We start from the raw sequence: 18,346 nt of genomic DNA, 5'->3' as shown, positions 1-18,346 counted from the left end.
TGTTTGGGTGGATTTCATCTTGGTAGATCGTCGCCCACACGACGTCCAAGAAAAGGAGAGGAATACAACAGAATATCAAGAGGTTTTTAGCTATAAAAAAAAGTATAACTAATTAATTGTTTTCGCTTCAAATTAATTAGTTTGTGTTCTTTATGTGGATCATGAAATACCAACACAAGAGGCTAGCGATTTCGTGTTTCGGTTTTGTGTTTCGATTTAGTGTTTTGATCTTATGCTTCTATTGAGGTCTTTGTAGTTAAACCTAGGGTTGCTGTAAGAAGTTTAAATATCCAATTTCTTTGAAAGGCTTTGTCTAGGAAGTGGTGGATGATCTCATACCCAAGAAGGTCGAGTACCTCGTCATATTTAACCTAGAAGTCAATCCTTGAAATAGATATTTAATCAACTTTTGTAACATGGGATGAACTTGGATTAATAATGTTAAATATCGTTTGAAATCCAAGTTTTAACTACTGAAGAACACATGAGTTAAACTTGAAATAAAAATGTTAAGTTCCATTTCGAATTCAAGTTTAACTCATGAGGAACACATAGGTTATTAGGAAAGTTCTGTGCTTGTACAAATTTTTGTACAGGGGAAGCAGAACGAAATTCCGAGTAGCATCCAAAAATTAGTATCAGAGCTAGTTTTCTACCTCTATGTATTTGGTTTTCAGTTAAATTGTGCACTTTTCATACATAAATTTAGGCAGGATAATAATATGATGTGTAAATAGATTAACTCTGTGGTTGCAGACATCCTAGTTCCAACTATTATGGCCCTATTATGTTTGTGTGTGATTGGACCCTCGGGCATGTCGAGGGCATTTTATGTGTGTGCATGATTGTAATTATTAAATACAGCAGAAGCTGTATTAGTTTTAGGATTTTACATTCTGTTCGATCTAGATTACATGTGCATTCCCTTATGAAATATAGGATCGATAAATGTAAAATTTTATTTTTGTTGTGGATCGTATCCTTGCGAGACATGGTGCTATTTTAGGGCCAGAGGCGCATCGGAAAAGGAAGAAAGATAGACGCGACGACATGGCCCGTTGGCGGTGGCTAGGGTTGGTGGTACATCGAGGACAACTATGGATAAGGCCATAATAGTTGGAAAATTATTTTTCATATTTATTGCCTTTTTATGCTATTTATATGTGTTGTGTGTGTGTGCATGTTAAAATTCCTCGTTTTAAATAACTAAGTGGAAGAGGAATTATTTAAATCTCATGGTCTCCATTACTAGTTTGTAAGTGATGCATTCAAACTTGTGTATTGGCTCTTAGTGCCTTCCTCCACATCGGATGAGTTTGTTTGTGGATCACTAGATCAAACTTCCATTATGGATGGTTATAGGAAATTATTTAGGTTTATGTGATATTCTCCATCTGAAGGGGCACAATCCTATTTAATAGACTAAGTATCAAGTAATGGTATACACTTAGGCGCATTTAATAGTATCCTCCCCATCGGAGTCACTTCTATTATTTGTGTGACCGAAGAAAAACTAACTATTAATTTTATTTGTCATAAAGTTAGGTTGAAAAGATAATAAAATTAATGGGTAAACCCCCCTCTTACAAATGTTTGAATTTGTATACGTTCATACTATCATGACATACAAAATTCATAATTTTTGAGGTGTTGGTGAATTTAAATGATATTGTTTAAGGAATCAATATTATTTTAAATTCTAAAGTTTTGACCAAATATTTTGTGATTCTTAGGATTTCAAATGACTTTCAATCCTCTAGCTGTTATATTAGAAGAAAACAAACATACTGGTCCCAATTACATTGATTGGAAACAAAACTTGGGCATTGTCTTAACTGCTGAAGGTTACAAGTTCATACTTCTTGAGGTCTGTCCTAGCGTGCATGATAAGGATTCTAGTGAAGAGGAGATAGAGAGACATAGGAAATGAGTCAAGGTAGATGAGATGGCGCGGTGTTATATTTTGGCTTCGATGTCAAATGTGCTGCAACATCAGCATCAGGCCTTACACACTGCCTATAACATGATACTCAATCTCAAGGAACTCTTCGGACATCAGAATCGGGTTGCTAGGCAGGTGACCATAAGAAACTTAATGACGACCACCATGACTGAGGGGACACCTGTAAGGGATCATATCCTCAAGATGATGGCTCATTTGACGGACTGTCCTTGCAGAAACAAGAACAATGAAGGTGTATCTTATTCATTAGTTGTCAAAACATGTTTAGCGGTGTTATTTACCGGTACCTCGTGTGTAGATATGGGAGCCACTGATCATGTCTGCAATTCATTGCAGGGGTTTAAGGAAACCCGACAACTACATGAAGGGGAGATTACCGTCTACATGGGTAATGCTACAAAAGTAGCGGTTGTTGCATTGGGAGATGTTTATTTGTCCTTTGATAGGAATAAAACATTGATTTTGAGAAATTATCTTTATATACCAAGTTTTAGAAAGAACTTGATTTCAATTTCTAAACTATTTATGGATGGATATTCTGTTTCTTTTGATGATAAAGTAGTTGTCAAGAAAAATAGGGAAGTTATCTGTTCTGGTACATTGGTGGGTAATTTGTATACTCTAAATCCAATAACTCCCACGATGCAACAAATAAAAATTAATAACACATCTTCTAATTCTAATAAGAGAAAGCAACATTCGGAAATGAACCAAACATATCTTTGGCATCTAAGGCTAGGTCATATTAACTTAAGTAGGATTCAAATGTTAATAGCTGATGAACCTTTGGGTTCATTAGTGGTGGAAAATTTTTCAACCTACGAATCTTGCTTGGAAGGAAAAATGACCAAGAGGCCTTTTAAGGTCAAGGGGTATAGAGCCAAAGATGTGTTGGAATTGGTTCATTCTGATTTGTGTGGACCTATGACTATGCAGGTAAGAGGTGGTTTCGAATATTTTGTCTCTTTTATAGATGACTATTCGAGATATGAGTGCATTTACTTGATGTGCCGTAAGTCTGAGTGCTTTGATAAGTTCAAAGAGTACAAGGCTGATGTGGAGAAATGTCATGGTAAAAGTATCAAGACACTACGGTCTGATCGTGGTGGCGAGTACCTCTTAGGAGAGTTTAAGAGTTACTTATTAGAGGTCGGGATTTAATCCCAACTATCTGCACCTGGTACACCCCAACAGAATGATGTGGCAGAACGAAGGAATAGGACTCTTATGGAAATGGTTAGATCAATGATGAATTATTCAGAATTACCAAATTCATTTTGGGGATATGCTCTGGAAATTACAGTGTACATTCTAAACTTGGTACCTTCTAAATCAGTACCCTCTACTCCCACAGAATTGTGGAATGGGTGTAAGCCTAGTGTGAAGCATATTCAAATTTGGGGCAATCCAACACATGTGCTGAAGGGAGACACTGATAAGTTGGAATCACGTACAGAAGTTCACTTGTTTGTGGGTTATCCTAAAGGAACGAAAGGTGGTTTATTTTATAGTCCTAAAGATCAGAATGTCATTGTTAGTACTAATGGCCGATTTTTAAAAGAGGACTATGTAATGAACCACAAGCCCATGAGTAAAATTGTTCTTGAAGAAATAAGAGAAGACACATCTACCTTAGTACCAACGGTACAAGATGAGATACCACAAGAAACTGCAACACGTGTCATAAAATGATGTACAATTACAAGCAGTGCCACGTGTTGGTTAGTCCTAGGAAAATCGTACCAATTCCACTGTACAAAAATTTTGTACGAGTGTCAAACCTTTCCTTAAATAACCTATTGTGTTCTTTAGAAGTTAAATTAAGAATCACAGATGGAACTTAACATCATTGATTCCAAATTTAACTTATCTGTTCTTAATGGTTTAGATTTGAATCGCAAGCGGAACTTAACACTATTAATTCAAATCCACCTATGTTATTAATTTCCAAAATTGGCTTCCAAGACTGCATGGCAAGGCACATGGCCTTCTTGGATATGGGAGCAACTATCACCACCTAGACAAAGCCTTTTAAGGAAAGCTAATATTTAATTTCCTTAAATAACTCTAAGTTAACCAAAAAGAACAATCGAATCACAAATTCGAAAAACAAAGAAAACACAAACTCGAAAAATAAATTTGAAAAACTAGATCTAATGCCTCTTGTGTTTGGAATTCTTACAAAAAGAAATAACTAGCATGATGCGGAAAACAATTGCTAATTATACCTTCTCTTTGTATGCTAATGACCTCGAGATCTTCTGTCGTATTCCTCGCCTCACCTTGGACGTCATGTGGGCGACGATCCTCCAAGATGAACACCACCCAAAGACTTCTTCCTCCTCCTCTAGAATTCGGCCACCACCACCACCACCAAGGAGCAAAAGAGAGCAAGGGAAAAAGAAAGGGGAAAGAATCGGCCACCATGAAAGAACACAAGCAAGAGGCTAGAATTAGATGTCTTCTCCTTCTTCTTCTTCTTCTTCTCCTTCTCCTCCTTCTTGTATCCGGCCACTTAAAGGAACCACAAGCAATATGTGGTTGGCCCTAGCATGATAAAGAGCTAGGGGCCGGCCCTAAGGAGGAGACTAGAGAGAAGAGAGAAAAAGAATTCATTAACCCATAAAGCCTCTCCTCCCCTTCTTTTATAATACTTGCCCAAGGCAAATAAGGAAAGACTTTTACAAAAAATTAGAATCTTCCTCTTGTTTTTCCTTTTTCCTTTCATTTTTCCTTTTCTTTCCTCTTGATTGAATCAATCACCAATCATGAATCAATTTGATTTATTTGATTCGATGATGATTTAATCTTATTGGTCGGCCCCTTGCTTGGGCACCAAGCAAGGGTGGCAAGCCCCTATAAGGAAGGAAAAGATATCTTTTGTAAAAATTTATAAACTCTTATAAAATTTTACAAGCTCTCTTTTAATTTCCTAAAGTGGATGTTAAAAAGGAAAGTTTTAAAAAATTAAAACCATGTTTTAAAATTTAAAACTTCTCTTCTAAAAATTTCCTTTTTTTAACATGTTTACAAAAATTTAAATTTTAAAACTTCTCTTCCTTTTTCTAAAACCATGAGGATGGTTAAAAAAAGGAAAGTTTTAAAACTTTTAAATTTTCTTTTAAAACATGTGGCCTAATTCAAATAAGGAAAGTTTTTAAATTTTAAATCTCTCTTTTAAAACTTGTAGTTTTCTACAAAGAGAAGATTTTAAAAATTCAAAACACCCCCTCCTATTTGAAATATTGTGGTCGGCCCTTCCTATGCTTGGACACTAAGGATAGGGCCGGCTCTCTTGAGAGGAGATGTGGCCGGCCATTGCTTTGTCACCAAGCAATGGACCGACCCCCTTCTTGGACACCAAGATGTACCTTTCTTTGGATGGACTTGAGGGTTTAATGAGGCTACGACAGGGACCTAGAGGAGAAATTGGTTTTAGCCTACCGATGAGCTTAAGTATCCCGTGTTCGCCCCAAATACACAACTCAAGTTCATCGATAATAACTCATTCCACTAGAGAGTTATTATCGCACTACCGCACCAATCCCAAATTACATTATGGGCTCCTTCTTATCATGAGTGTGTTAGTCTCCCTGTGTTTAAGAAAATGAATGTATACTAATTAAATGAGTTACTGACAACTCACTTAATTAATATCTTAGTCCAAGAGTAGTACCACTCAACCTCATCATCATGTTGGACTAAGTCCACCTGCAGGGTTTAACATGACAATCCTTATGAGCTCCTCTTGGGGTCATTCTCAACCTAGATTACTAGGACACAGTTTCCTTCTATAATCAAAAACACACACTATAAGTAATATTATTTTCCAACTTATTGGGCTTATTGACTTATCGAGTTAAATCTCACTCATTGATAAGTCAAAGAAATAAATACTAAATATATGTGTTTGTTATTATATTAGGATTAAGAGCACACACTTCCATAATAACTAAGGTCTAGTTCTTTTATAAAGTTAGTATAAAAAGTACCTAAAATGGTCCTACTCAATACACTTGGAGTGTATCAGTGTAATTTATTAGTTAAGATAAACTAATACTTAATTACACTACGACTACTTCAACGGTTTGTTCCTTTCCATCTTAATCGCGAGCAACTGTTTATAATTTATAAAGAACCGACAACATGATCTTCTGTGTGTGACACCACACACCATGTTGTCTACTATATAAATTAATTGAACAAATTACATTTAACAAATAAATGTAGATATTGATCACTGTGATTCTTTATTTCTAAATAAATGTTTATACAAAAGCTAGGCTTTTAGTATATACTCTAACAATCTCCCACTTATACTAAAAGACTATGTTGTCATATATCCTGTCATACATCTGATTTCCAAACCTTCAACATGCCCATCAAAAGCTCTTGCCTTAGGGGCCTTAGTGAAAGGATCTTCCAGATTATCACTTGATGCAATCTAGGCGGCAACAACTTCTCCTCGTTTATACGATTTCTCGTATTGGGTGGTACTTGCGCTCTATTGTGTTTACTTGCCTTATGGACTTATGGTTTCTTCGAGTTTGCTACTGCACCACTATTATTACAATAAATTGTAATAATTTTTTGGCAAACCAGAAAACATGTCTAAGTCCATCATGAAGTATCTGAGCCATACAGCTTCTATGACTGCCTCAGAAGCTGCCACTTACTCAGCTTCTATGGTGGAGTCCGAAAAAGCACCTTTGCTTATCACTCTTCTATAGTTATGACTTCACCTCCTAAAGTAAACACAAAACTCTGAGGTCGACTTACTATTGTCCCTATCCGATTGGAAGTCAAAATCCGTGCAACCTACAGGGACCAAATTATCTGCCTTGTAAGCTAGCATATAATCTCTAGTGCCTCTAAGGTACTTCAATATATGCTTTACTGCAGTCCAATATCCTTGTCCAGGGTTACTTTGATATTTGCTAACTATGCCCTGGGCAAAACAGATATCCAGTCTCGTTCATAGTATTACATACATTAGGCTTCCGATGGTCGAAGCATAAGGAACTGTCTTCATGTCCTTTATCTCCTTTAATGTCTTCGGAGACATTTCTTTAGATAAAACTACTCCATGCCTAAAAGGTAGAAAACTTTTCTTGGAGTCTTGTATGTTAAAATGAGCAAGGATTGTTTCGATATATGAACCTTGGAATAAGCACAATATTCCTTTCTTGTGATCCCTTATTACTTTGATCCCAAAAATATGTGCATTATCCCAAGTCCTTTATATCGAATTTGTTTGGACAACCATACCCTTACTTCCGACAACATTTTGATATTGTTTCCAACTACCAAAATTGACATCTACATATAGTACAAGAAATATCACCACGTTTCCATCACACTATTTGTGTATCCATCACACTATTTGTATACATAAGACTCATCTGGACACTGAATAAATCCACAGTTATGGATTACTTCATTAAACCAGATGAACCAAGACCTTGAAGCTTTTCTTCAGTCCATAGACCGATTGAGCTTACATACTAGATGTTCTTTGCCCTTTGCAATGAACCTCTCTGGTTGCTTTATATGGATACTTTCTTCAAGACTTCCATTAAGGAAAACTGTCTTGACATCCACTTACCAAATCTCATAGTCCATATAGATAAAAGAATCTGGATAGACTTAAGCATGACTACCGGTGAAAAAGTTTCCTTTTTCAACAAACCTTGCTTTGAAAGTTTCACCCTTCCTATCTATCCCTCTTTTCCTATTGTAGACTTATTTTCACCCAATGGCTTTTACTCCATTTGGTGATTTTATAAGCTCCCAGACTCTATTAGAATACATATATTCTAATTCTGTATTTATTGCTCTTTGCAAAGATGCTGCATCTTTATCTTGGAGTGCTTCATCATAAGTCCGGGGATCAGGTTCATGTTCACCAGGGATCAAGTCCAAAGACTCTCCCAAAACATGAATCTTTTAGGTTGCCTAACAACCCTCCCACTACGACGAGACACTTTCTACAATTGTGTATCATTTGTGATACGTGTTGTAGTTTCTTGTGATATTTCATCTTGTACAGTTGGTACTAGATTAGACGTGTCCTTTAATTTCCTTAAGAACAATTTTTACTCATGGGCTTATGGTTCATAGTATAGTCCTTTTCTAAAATCGGGCATTGGTGCCAACAATGACCTTCCGATTTTAAGGACTATAAACCTCTTTTCATTTTTCTAGAATAACTCACAAACAAGTAAACTCATGTCCAACTTATCAGTGTCTCTCATGTGCTAGACCACCCAAATCCGAATATGCTTCAGACTAGGCTTACACCCATTCTGTAATTCTATGGGAGTAGAGAGTTTTGACTTAGAAGGTACTATGTTCACTTCCATTTCCAGTGTATATCCTTAAAACGAATTTGGTAATTTTCTGAATAACTCATCATCGATCTAATTATTCCATAAGAGTCTTATACCTTCTTCCTACTACACCATTCTGTTGGGGTGTACCAGGTGCAGTTAGTTGAGATTAAATCCCGACTTCTGATAAGTGTCTCCTAAACTCTCCTAAGAGGTACTCGTTACTACGATTTCACCATAGTGACTTGATACTTTTACTTTGACGTTACTCCATATCAGCTTAGTACTCTTTGAACTAATCAAAGCATTTAGACTTGTGGTGCGTCAAGTAAATGTATCCTTATATCAAATAGTTGTCTATAAAAGAGACGAAAATATTCGAAACAACCTCTTGCCTGGATAGTCAAAGGTCTACACAAATCAGAATGAACCAATTTCAACATATCTTTGGCTCCATACCCCTTAGACTTAAAAGCTTCTTGGTTATTTTTTCTTCCAAGTAAGACTCGCAGGTTGGAAAGATTTCTACTACCAATGAACCCAAGAGTTCATTGGTTATTATCCTTTGAGTCCTACTCAAGTTAATATAACGTAGCCTTAGATGCCAAAAATATGATTGGTTCATTTCCGAAGGTTGCTTTCTCTTATTAAAGTTAAAAGATGTGTTATTAATTTTCATTTATTGCATCGTAAGAGTTATTGGATTATAAATTGTCAACCAACGTACCAGAACATATAACTTCCCTATTTTTCTTGATAACAAGTTTGTTATCAAAATAGACAGAATGTCTATTCTTTAATAGTTTAGAAACCGAAATCAAGTTCTTTCTAAACTTAGTATGTAAAGACAATTTCTGAAAATCCATATTTTATTCCTATTAGATGATAAACATCTCCCACTGCAACAGCTGCTACTTTTGCAGTAATGCCCATGTAGACGGTGATTTTTCTTTTATATAATTGTCAGATTTTCTAGAACCCCTGCAATAAATTGCAGACATAATCAGTGGTTCCCGTATCTACACGCTAGGTACCGGTAGATAACTCCACTAAACATGTAACAACTAATAAATAAAATACACCTGAATTGTTCTTAGTTCTAAGAAGACAGTCTACCTTAATGTCCAAGTCCTATTTCCAATCATTATAATTGGGACTACTAAGTCTTTTCTATAATATAACAACTAGGGGATTGACTAACATTTGAAAACCTAAGAATCACAAAAATATTTGGTCAAGACCAACTCCTTAAAAATCCCCGTGAATTTTGTATGCCACGATAGTGTGGACGTATACAAAATCAAAGAGGAGATTTTATCCATTAATTTTATTATCTCGTCAACCTTACTTTATGACGAATAAAATTAATAGTTGGTCTGTCTTTGATCAAATATTTGATCAAAACTTTGAATTTAAAATAACATTGATTCCTCAAACAATATTATTTAAATTCACCAACACCTCAAACACTGGGAATTATGCATGTCACGTTAGTGTAGACGTATACAAATTCAACATTCGTAAGAGGAGGGTCTTACCCATTAATTATCTTATCAACCTTAAATTACCTCAAACACCATGAATTTTGTATGCCACATTAGTGTGGACATATACAAATTCAATTGTTTGTAAGAGGAGGTATTACCCATTTTATATTGTCAACCTAACTTTATGACAAATAAAATTACCTCAAACACCGTGAATTTTGTATACAGCGTTAGTGTGGACGTATACAAATTCAAACATTTGTAAGAGGGGGGTTTTACCTAACTTTATGACAAATTAATAGTTGGTATTGCTTTGGTCCCACAAAACAATAGCATTGACTCCGTTGGGGAGGATACTATTGAATGCGTCTAAGTGTATACCATTACATGATACTTAGTCCATTAAATAGAATTATGCCCCTTCAGTTAGAGAAGATCACACGCTCCTAAATAATTTCCTATAACCATCCATAAAGGAAGTTTGATTTAGTGATCTGCAACAAACTCATCTGTTGTGGAGGGAGGCACTCAGAGCCAACACGCAAGTTTGTTGCATCACTTACAAACCAGTAATGGAGACCGTGGAATTTATTAAAATCCCTCTCCCACTTAGTTATTTAAAATGAGGATTTTAACTTATGCTAGCATACATCACATGCACATAAACATCACAGTAAATAAAAGCAATAAATTTGGAAATTAATTTTTCAACTATTATGGCATTTTCCATCACTGTCTTCAGTATGCTCCAGCCCTAGCTGCTGTCATCTTTAGCCACCACCTTCGGGTCGAGTTGTCGCATCTATCTTGCTTCTTATTCCGCTGTGCCTCTGGTCCTCCAATAGCACCACGCCTCGCAAAGATACGATTCGCGACAAATATAAAATTTTACATATATCGATCCTATATTCCATAAAGGAATGTACATGTATTCTAGATCGAACAAAAAATAAAATTCTAAAAATAATACAGCTCCTGATGTATTTGATACATACAATCATGCACACAAAATAATACCCTTGACATGTCCAAGGGTCCAATCACACACAATATCGTCATAATAGTTGGAGCCTGCAACCACAAAGTTAGCACATCCTACTATTATCCTACCTAAATTATGTATGATATATGCATAATTAAAAGAAAACCAAAACACACAGAGGCAAACCCTAGCTCTGATACCAATTGTTGGTTAGTCCTAGAAAAATCGTACTGGTTCCATGGTTCCACTATACAAAAATTTTGTACGAGTGTCAAACTTTTCCTTAAATAACCTATTGTGTTCTTTAGAAGTTAAATTAGGAATCACAGATAGAACTTAACATCATTGATTCTAAATTTAACTTATCTGTTCTTAATGGTTTAGATTTGAATTGCAAGCGGAACTTAACACTATTGATTCAAATCCACCTATGTTATTAATTCCATTAAATATTAATTTCCAAAATTGACTTCTAGGACTGCATGGCGAGGCACATGACATTCTTGGATATGGGAGCAACCACCACCGCCTAGACAAAGCCTTTTAAGGAAAACTAATATTTAATTTCCTTAAATAACTCTAAGTTAACCAAAAAGAACAATCGAATCACAAATTCAAAAAACAAAGAAAACACAAACTCAAAAAATAAATTCGAAAACTAGATCTAATGCCTCTTGTGTTTGGAATTCTTATAAAAAGAAATAACTAGCATGATGCGGAAAATAATTGTTAATTATACCTTCTCTTTGTATGCTAATGACCTCGAGATCTTCTGCCATATTCCTCGCCTCGTCTTGGACGTCGAGTGGGAGACGATCCTCCAAGATGAACACCACCCAAAGACTTCTTCCTCCTCCTCTAGAATTCGGCCACCACCACCACCAAGGAGCAAAAGAGAGCAAGAGAAAAAGAAAGGGGAAAGAATCGGCCACCATGAGAGAGCACAAGCAAGAGGCTAGAATTAGATGTCTTCTCCTTCTTCTTCTTCTTCTTCTCCTTCTCCTCCTTCTTATATCCGGCCACTTAAAGGAACCACAAGCAATATGTGGTCGGCCCTAGCATGATAAAGAGCTAGGGGTCGGCCCTAAGGAGGAGACTAGAGAGAAGAGAGAAAAAGAAATCATTAACCCATGAAGCCTCTCCTCCCCTTCTTTTATAATACTTGCCCAAGGCAAATAAGGAAAGACTTTTACAAAAAAAATTAAAATCTTCCTCTTGTTTTTCCTTTTCCCTTTTCTTTCCTCTTGATTGAATCAATCACCAATCATGAATCAATTTGATTTATTTGATTGGATGATGATTTAAACCTATTGGTCGGCCCCTTGCTTGGGAACCAAGCAAGGGTGGCTGGCCCCTATAAGGAAGGAAAAGATATCTTTTGTAAAAATTTATAAACTCTTATAAAATTTTACAAGCTCTCTTTTAATTTCCTAAAGTGGATGTTAAAAAGGAAAGTTTTTAAAAATTAAATCCATGTTTTAAAATTTAAAACTTCTCTTCTAAAAATTTCCTTTTTTTAACATGTTTACAAAAAATTAAATTTTAAAACTTCTCTTCCTTTTTCTAAAACCATGAGAATGGTTAGAAAAGGAAAGTTTTAAAACTTTTAAAATTTCTTTTAAAACATGTGGCCTAATTCAAATAAGGAAAGTTTTTAAATTTTAAATCTCTCTTTTAAAACTTGTAGTTTTCTACAAAGAGAAGATTTTAAAAATTCAAAGCACCTCCTCCTATTTGAAATATTGTGGTCGGCCCTTCCTATGCTTGGACACCAAGCATAAGCCGACCCTCTTGAGAGGAGATGTGTCCGGCCATTGCTTTGTCACCAAGCAATGGACCGGCCCCCTTCTTGGACACCAAGATGTACCTTTCTTTGGATGGATTTGAGGGTTTAATGAGGCTACGACAGAAACCTAGAGGAGAAATTGGTTTTGGCCTTCCGATGAGCTTGAGTATCCCGTGTTCGCCCCGAACACACAACTCAAGTTCATCGATAATAACTCATTCCACTAGATATTTATTATCACACTACCGCATCAATCCCAAATTACATTATGGGCTCCTTCTTATCATGAGTGTGTTAGTCTCCCTGTGTTTAAAATAATGAATGTCTACTAATTAAATGAGTTACTGACAACTCACTTAATTAATATCTTAGTCCAAGAGTAGTACCACTCAACCTCATCGTCATGTTGGACTAAGTCCACCTGCAGGGTTTAACATGACAATCCTTATGAGGTCCTCTTGGGGTCATTCTCAACCTAGATTACTAGGACACAGTTTCCTTCTATAATCAACAACACACATTATAAGTAATATTATTTCTCAACTTATCGGGCTTATTGACTTATCGAGTTAAATCTCACCCATTGATAAGTCAAAAAATAAATACTAAATATATGTGTTTGTTATTATATTAGGATTAATAGCACACACTTCTATAATAACTAAGGTCTAGTTCTTTTATAAAGTTAGAACATAAAGAACTTACCTAAAATGTGTTGGAATTTATACTGAAAGCCTATGCTTTTGTAAACATTTATTTTGAATAAAGAATCACATTTGGTCAAATTGTCTACATTTGTTTGTAGTTGTTCAATTAATTTATGTTGTAGATAACATAGTATGTGGTGTCACATACAGAAGATGATGTTATCAGTACCTTATAAATTATAAACAGCAGCTCACGACCAAAATGGAAAGGAACAAACCATTGGAAGGTCGTAGTGTAATTAGGAATTAGTTTATCTTAACTATATAATTACACTAGTACACTTAGAGTGTATTGAGTAGGACCATTTGAGGTTGTTTCTCTTATACTGACTTTATAAAGAAACAAATACCTCATTTATTATGGAAGTGTGTGCTCTTAATCCTAATATAATAACAAGCACATATATTTGATATTTATTTCTTTAATTTATTAATGGGTGAGATTTAGTTCGATGAATCAATAAGCCCGATAAGTTGGGAAATGATATCACTTATAGTGTGTGTTGTTGATTATAGAAGGAAACTATGTCCTAGAGATACTAGGTTGATAATGTCCCCAAGAGGAGCTCATAAGGATTGTCATGTTAAACCCTGCAGGTGGACTTAGTCCGACATGACGATAAGGTTGAGTGGTACTACTCTTGGACTAAGATATTAATTAAATGAGTTGTCAGTAACTCACTTAATTAGTGGACATTCGATATCTTAAACACAGGGAGACTAACACAATCATAATAAGAAGGAACCCAAAAATGTAATTTGGGATTGGTGCGGTAGTTCAATAATAGTTCTCTAGTGGAATGAATTATTATTGATAAAATTAAGTTGTGCGTTCGGGGCGAACACGGGATGCTTAATTTTATCGGGAGACCAAAACTAATTCCTCCTCTCGGTCCCTATCGTAGCATCTTATTTATAGAGTACTATACCCACCTATACCCGCCTTCCATACCCACCTAGAGGGGGTCGGCCAAGCTAGCTTGGGAATCAAGCTAGGGACGGCCTAAGCTTAGTTTATGGGTGGCCGACCCTAGCTTGAACCCAAGCTAGAGGGGGCCGGCCATAATAAAATTAAAAAGAATTTTAATTTTAATTTTTATTATGTGGAAGATATAATTTATTAAAGAGAATTAAAATTAAAATATCTCTCTTAAAAGGATCTACAAAAGATTAAAGAAAGAGATTAGATCTCTTTCCTTATTTGTAGATTGGAAAGATATTTTATTTTTCCTCTTTGAAAATTATTCACATGTTGAAAAATTAAAATTATAGAAATTTCTTTTTATCAACCATGAAGGGATTATAAAGGGAAATTTAATTTTTTAAAATTTCCAAAGACAAATAAGGAAGTTTTAATTGTTGATTGAAACTCTCCTAATTTTTCTATTTGAGGTGGCCGGCCATGATTAATTTATTAAGAAATTTTATTAAATTTTTCTTAATTAATTGTTGTCAAGGAAAGTTAAGGAAATTTTATTATAAATAAATTTCCTTATTTGCCAAAGCCAAGGAATATAAAAGAAGGGGTAGGGGTGCCTTCATGGGTGACAACTTCTATTGTTCTCTCCCTCTTTTCCTTGGTGTTGTGGCCGGTCATCCTCTCTTTCTTTCTTCCTCTTTGTGGTGGCCGAATTCTTCATCTCCCTTGGAGCTCTTGTGGTGGCTGGATACTACTTGAAGAAGAAGAAGAAGAAGGAGAGAAAGCTTGCATCCCTTGGAGCTTGGTTGGTGTTTTTTTCTTCTTCCTTGGTGAAGCTTTCTTGTTTTGGCCGAACCTAGCTAGGAGGAGAAGAAGGTGTTTGGTGGTTTCTCATCTTGGAAGATCGTTGCCCACACAACGTCCGAGGTTAGAAGAAGAATACGGTAGAAGATCAAGAGGTCTTTCTAAAAGGTATAACTAGTAATTTTTCTTTCCGCATCATACTAGTTATTTTTGGAAATAATACCAAATACAAGAGGCTTACGATTCTAGTATTTCGAATATGTTTTTCGATGTTTTGTTCTTTTGATTTATTTTTCCTTGTGATTTGATTGTTCCTTTCGGTTAACCTAAAGTTATTTTAGGAAATTAAATATTAGCTTTCCATAAAAGGTTTTGTCTAGTCGGTGGTGGTTGCTCCCATATCCAAGAAGGTCATGTGCCTCGCCACGTTAGTACTGGGAACCAATTATGGAAATTAATATTTAATGGAATTAATAACTTAAGGTGATTTGGATCGAACGTGTTAAGTTCCGCAGGAGATCCAAGTCTAAACCTAAAAGAACAAATAGATTAAGTTTTGGATCAAACGTGTTAAGTTCCGCAGGCGATCCAAAATTTAATTTAAAAGAACACATGGTAGCTAGGAAAAAGGTTCAGACCTTTGTACAAAATTTTTGTACAGTGTAACCTCTAGGTTTTCCGAGTAGCAACCAACAAAATGGTCCTACTCAATACACTTGGAGTGTATCAGTGTAATTTATTAGTTAAGATAAACTAATACTTAATTACACTACGACTACTTCAACTGTTTGTTCCTTTCCATCTTAGTCGTGAACAACTGTTTATAATTTATAAAGAACCGACAATATGATCTTCTGTGTGTGACACCACACACCATGTTGTTTACTATATAAATTAATTGAACAAATTACATTTAACAAATAAATGTAGATATTGACCATTGTGATTCTTTATTTCTAAATAGATGTTTATACAAAAGTTAGGCTTTTAGTATACACTCTAACACCACGTCGTAGTGGGAGGGTTGTTCGGCAACCTGATAGATTCATATTTTTGGGAGAGTCTTCGGACTTGATCCTTGGTAAATATGAACCTGATCCCTACACATATGATGAAACACTCCAAGATAAAGATGCAGCATCTTGACAAAGTGCAATGAACTCTGAAATAGAATCTATGTATTTTAATCAAGTCTGGAAGCTTGTAGAACCACCAAATTGTGTAAAAGACATTGGATGTAAATGAGTCTACAAAAGATAAAGAGGAGCAGACGGGAAGGTGGAAATTTTCAAAGCAAGACTTGTTGCAAAAGAGTATACTTAGAAAAAGAGAATCGATTATGAGAAAACTTTTTCGCCGGTAGTCATGCTTAAGTCTATCTGAATTCTTTTATCTATGCAGTCCAAAGTATGGATACAGTTTGTGATTAGGCTCTCGATACTCATTCTAGATATATTAAAAGACTTAAAAGTGAGCCAAAACTAGTTAGGGTCACTTCTTCATATGCCACCTCCTTCTCTAGATTAACGTAAACAACATTATGTGAAAAACTTGAATCTACCAAGAAATGACTAGAAGGCACAGAAGAAGAGTTAGCATGTACCCAAGTTCAATTAGCAAACACTCAAGATCAGTTGGAATTAATGAGATCAAGACAAAATATGTTTAAATAAATTCTTAACCGGTTAGCACATGGAGTATTACAATTCTTGATCCATGATTCCTCTTCAGCTTCACCTCATCCTCGACCTTTGAATTTTATATTGTGAAATTACTTGATAAAGTTGTGAATTTGATAATGTGAATTTGATGTTGCGTTACTTGTTATTAAAATTGTGACTTGATGTTAATGATCTAGAAATGTGACTGTTGTGAATCCATATATTTGTACTACATCCTATGAATATAAATAAACAATATTCTGTTTTAAAAACGAGATGGTTAGTACGAATTTTAAGAATTCATTGCTAAAAATCACTAGTTTTAGCCATGGATTTTCCATCGTATTTAGCGATGAATTTATTAGAATTTGTTACTAATCATTATATTTAGTGGCAACTTTTGATAACTTCATCACTAACCATGGGTGTATTCAAACGAGGTTTTAAACTTCGTCATTAATTTTGCAGAGTTTAACGACTGAATTTGTTAATTTGTCTCTAATATTAGAGATGAATTTTTCAATAATCATTTCAAAAAATAATCCAATTTAGAGGCGATTATGGTTATCTTAGCGACGCTTTATCTTATGTCATTAATCTTAGTGACGAAATCTTTACTTTCATCGCTAAGTATGATTTATGACAAATTTATAGTGATGATGGTAGCAACGAAAAGTATTTGTCCCTATTAACTATTAGCGACAACAACAAATGTGTTAGCTAGGAAATTAGTCATCACTAAATGATATTTTTACTATAGTGATAATATTATTGTAATATTATAGCAGTTAATTAATAGCTACTTAGTATAATTATTTTAAAATGGTTTGTCATGCGCCTATGATCTGTGTATCTATATGAACCTCTCTTTATATTCATGGAACCGGTACTAGGGGGCCGCTAAGGTAGCGGATCTACCTTTAAAGTGATTTGATTAATTTAAAGTGATTTTGATATACTTTAAATAATTTTAATTAAAATAATAAATAGTATTTTAATATAATAATATTTAAAATTAGTATTTTTGGTATACTAATATTTAAAATTTAAGATTTATAGTTCGAAAAGTATAATAATAAATTATGAATCACTTTGATTGAAATTAATTCATAATTTTAGACATAATAATGACCTAATTTTTACGGTATTGTGCAATTAATGAAGACAGTTTAAATAAGGGAAAGAAATAATTGTTTTGACTTTCCAGTTGTGCGTTTTTTAGGGACTTTTAGCAAATTTTCATCCTCCTTCAAATTATTAATTAATTAAGTTTGAAAAACATTTGAATTTGCACTCAAACTAATCATTTGTTAAGCAAGCACTGGCATGTGCAATTATCTCCCCATTTAGGATTTAAGGTTTTTTTAATTCACACCCTACGAACGTTTTTTACCCGCCATAAAAGAGAAATCAGAAAAATCAGAAAGTACTTACGCAATATTTTTAATCAATCCTTCATAAAAAAAAAAGTATCTAATTAATCATTCATTAAAAAAAGTTATCTCAATATTTTAATCAATGGTTCATTAAGAAAAAATTATCTATTAATTTATTAAAATTATAACTCAAGTTTTAGATTTTTAAGAAATTGAGAAGGCGCTCCTCATTGCACAATTATCTTAGGGTTGAATTTAAGTATTTTTTTAGTTGACATTAGATATCCAATTGATTCGACTAATTTTGGAGTGACCGGCCTTGTCTCACAGAA

This window comes from Zingiber officinale, chromosome 6A, assembly GCF_018446385.1.
Source record: "Zingiber officinale cultivar Zhangliang chromosome 6A, Zo_v1.1, whole genome shotgun sequence".
Lineage (NCBI taxonomy): Eukaryota > Viridiplantae > Streptophyta > Magnoliopsida > Zingiberales > Zingiberaceae > Zingiber > Zingiber officinale.
This window is presented reverse-complemented; position numbering follows the sequence as displayed.